Below are 5000 nucleotides of genomic sequence, written 5' to 3' on the forward strand. Positions count from 1 at the left end.
TGTTAGAGCATAGTTTGGAAGGTTAAGTATTAGCGGAACTCTTTGTTGGCAGAAATTTGGATGTCTAGATGAATGGGTAGCGGAATTATATACGTTTTATAGTAATTAGAAATTTATCGTAATAAATGTAAATGTTTGTGAAAAGAAACTCAACACGTAATCACCACCAAGCCTTTCTCTCAACAGGGTTTAGCTCCAGAGACTGAGAGTGCAAAAGATATTATTATTATTATTATTATTATTATTATTACTTGCTAAGCTACAACCCTAGTTGGAAAAGCAGGATGCTATAAGCCAAGGGACTCCAACAGGGAAAGTAGCCCAGTGAGGAAAGGAAACAAGGAAAAATAAAATATTTTAAAAACAATAACATTACAATAAATATTTCCTATATAAACTGTAAAAACTTTAACAAACCAAGAGGAAGAGAAATAAGATAGATTACTGCTCCTTAGTGTACCCTCAAGAAAGAGAACTCTAACCTAAGAGAGTGAAAGTCCATGGTACAGAGGCTATAGGACTACCCAAGACTAGAGAACAATGGTCCTTCTGCTAGAAGAGTTGCTTACCATAAATTATCTATCTACCCGGCTAAAGGGTAATCTCTCTGCTCTTAAAAACTTTTTTTTTTCTATTGTAGTACCTCTGCTGATTTGCCTTGCTTCCTAAATGTCGCTAATACTCATTTACGACTATGTCAATTGGTGGCCTTACAACTCGTCGACTACAGACCTAGCAAATGCGAGATCAGTATTATTATTATTATTATTATTATTATTATTATCATTATTATTATTATTATTACTATTATTATTATTATTACTTCCTAAGCCACAACTCTAGTTGGAAAAGCAAGATGCTATAAGCCCGGGGGCTCCAAAGGGGAAAATAGCCCAGTGAGGAAAGGAAACAAAGAAAAATAAAGTATCTTAAGAAGGGTAACATTAAAATAAATATCTCCTATATAAACTATAAAAACTTCAACAAAACAAGAGGAAGAGAAATAAGATAGAATAGTGTGTTTGAGTGTACCCTCAAGCAAGAGAGCTCTAACCCAAGACAGTGGATGACTATGGTAGAGAGGCTATGGCACTACCCAAGACTAGAGAACAATGGTTTGATTTTGGAGTGTCCGTCTCCTAGAAGAGCTGCTTACCATAGCTAAAGAGTCTCTTCTACCCTTAGCAAGAGGAAAGTGGCCACTGAACAATTACAATGCAGAAACCCCTTGGGTGAAGAAGAATTGTTTGGTAATCTCAGTGTTGTCAGGTGTATGAAGACAGAGGAGAATATGTAAAGAATAGGCCAGACTATTCGGTGTGTGTGTGTAGGCAAAAGAAAAATGAACCGTAACCAGAAAGAAGGATCCAATGTAGTACTGTCACGCCAGTCTAAAGACCCCATATCTCCTAGCGGTAGTATTTCAACGGGTGGCTGGTGCCCTGGCCAACCTACTAAATTAGAATAATGTAGCATATTAGGAGTTGAAATATTCACCAAAAGTACAATGCGCGCTGAAATGATGACTGTATGTATTTCCAAAAACCTCATGACTATGATCAATAGTCGGTGGAAACTCGATCAATCAATCAATCACGACCACTATATATATATATATATATATATATATATATATATATATATATATATATATATATATATATATATATATATAAATATATATATATATATATACATATATATATATGTACATATATATGTATATATATCTATGTACATATATATATATATATATATATATATATATATATATATATATATGCAGAAGAACCACAGGGAAAATGAAAATACGAAATATACGCTTAAGTCCTGACTAGTTTCGTGATACTTCTTCAGAAGTATCCTCTGAAGAAGTATCACGAAACTAGTCAGGACTTAAGCGTATATTTCGTATTTTCATTTTCCCTGTGGTTCTTCTGCATCTGAGCATCACGTTTTCCTGTGATTTTTACGCATATATATATATATATATATATATATATATATATATATATATATATATATATATATATATATATATACATACCACATATACTTACATACCATATATATATATATATATATATATATATATATATATATATACATAGCGCTGTACCGATCGATAAGTTGCGGTTATTCACCACGCTTCGATGTACAATATATCACTTTATTGGCTGTATGTCTCTATTATCCTATGCCGGACATGGTCATTATTAAAGTGTGTTCTTTGTGAGTCCATTTTTAAAATTATAGGATGTACAGCGAGCGTTGATTAGCACGTTTGACTCTGAACGCTCTGGCGTTTTTATATATATATATATATATATATATATATATATATATATATATATATATATATATATATCTGTGTGTGTATAAATATATATATATATATATATATATATATGTATATATATATATATATATATATATATATATATATGTGTGTGTGTATATATATATATATATATATATATATATATATATATGTATATATATATATATATATATATATATATAAATTATATGTATGTGTATATATATACATATATATATAAATATATATATATACATATATATATATATATATATATATATATATATATATACATATATATATACCTATATATATATATATATATATATATATATATATACATATATATATACACATATACATATAGTAGGCATTTTATATATATATATATATATATATATATATATATATATATATATGTATATATATAAATATATATATATATATATATATATATATATATATATATATATATACATATATATACACATATACATATAGTAGGCATTTTATATATATATATATATATATATATATATATATATATATATATATACATATATATATATATATATATATATATATATATATATATATATATATATATATTTATATATATATATATATATATATATATATGTATATATATATACATATAATACTAGAAACAAATGAAATACCAAATAAAACTCTCTGAAACGGATAATTTCCCAGCTTCAATATGAAGCACTTGCTCATCCCACCCTGCTAATAATTATTTAGTGTCGCCCCATTGAAGTTGCGACACACATGATAACACATCATACGATAAAGCTAAAAAAAAAAAAAAAGAAAAAAAAAAGTATCTAAGCTCTTCGTGTTTTACTGGCTAATGCTTCCTATTAGCCAGGCTTTGTTGGGCCAAGTTCCCAGGAACAGATCTCCTTTTCCTTTTGTCGTAACAACACCGAGTTCCATTGTCAAACAGTCGATGGAGACCTTCCATCTTTCAATTTGCAGTAGGTCACGCGCCGATCCTGTTTATGATGCTAAATTGCCTGACCAAAAGTCCCCTTTTCTAATATCTCGTTTACGGATCATCTCCTATTATTACAGCCACGGGGTTTTATATATATAATTCTATATATTTCCTCCTATGTAACAATGAGCATTGGGCTGATCAATACATCCCTTTGTCTCCTTTATTGAAGGAAACAAAGTGACGGATGTTTACCTCCGTCATTTTTCCACCCTTTACCTCCATTGCAATTGTCACCTGAATGGTGTAATAGGGACGATCAGTGTCCATGGTGTTTTCCCAGTCATAAATAACACAAACATATCAGGATTATTGGGAAAAATGTATTTCAAACGGTTTGCTATTATCTATTTTTACTCCTTTTTATATCTATTGAATGCTATCTTCTCTATGCCATGTGGAAAATATAAAAGGACTCTTTATTAGGAAAATATTGAATAGCCATTATTTGATGATTGCTGGTAATGGGTAATCTTTTGCTTTCTAAATCCAGTGAGTGAAGGTAACATATTTCTAATACTCTTTTGATGGACTTAGTAATAGAATTGGGATATCAGAAGTGAAAAGCTGTCCTTGTGGTAATATACGTTAAAGTGATATTTTTATATTTCAAATTTAAAATGAATGCGTTTGTAAGCACAACAACAACAACAATAATAATAATAATAATAATAATAATAATAATAATAATAATAATAATAATAATAATAATAAATTTCTATAATTATTGTTATTATTATTATTATTATTATTATTATTATTATTATTATTATTATTATTATTATTATTAACATAAAGATAATAATAAAAGAGATGTAGCATTAGTATATGAAAATAAATAGAATAATGAAAGCGTAAAAGAATATTATTATTATTATTATTATTATTATTATTATTATCAATGTTACTGGTTATGTTAGTATTGATATTACAATTTTTTGACAATACTGATATAAACCTAAATGATAATAATAATAATAATAATAATAATAATAATAATAATGTTAATTTAGTATATGATTCTATAAAAACGAATGAAATAATAACATAGAAAAAAGTAAACAAACTCATTTGCTAAAATATTTATGAAGTTAATCTAACACTGCATTCAAAGCAAAGAATGAATGTCATGCATTATGCAGCTTAAAAGATAGAAAATATTAAGTCATGCAATGCACTATTTGCAACAATGCATCTGCATACACTGAGATTAGATAAATGCAATACTTCATGAGGCATTAATTTATATTGCCATGCGAGCGTCCTTAATCGTCAATTTTCAGTGTCCCAGCGATTCATCTGCATAATAGATTATTGAAGTTTAATCAGACTATTTACGCAATAGGAAAGCAGATGGATTTGTTGGCCGTCAGCTTTGCATTCACGTACGCACGCGCGCACTCGCTCTGATATATATACGCACATAGCGAGCTGCGTTTTAAAGGTTTAAAGGTCACTCATGAATGGCAGAGGTAAGGGACAGTGACATAGCCCTACCAATCAGGAAAATGCCCTAGAGAATGACCATATGTTATATGATCAGCGCCCAAGGCTCCTCTCCACCCAAGCTAGGACCAGGGAGGGTCAGGCAGTGGCTGCTGATGACTCAACAGATAGACCTATAGGTTCCCCCAACCCACCCACCCCCACCCCTAACCTTAG

The sequence above is a fragment of the Palaemon carinicauda genome, chromosome 26 (assembly GCF_036898095.1).
Source record: "Palaemon carinicauda isolate YSFRI2023 chromosome 26, ASM3689809v2, whole genome shotgun sequence".
Lineage (NCBI taxonomy): Eukaryota > Metazoa > Arthropoda > Malacostraca > Decapoda > Palaemonidae > Palaemon > Palaemon carinicauda.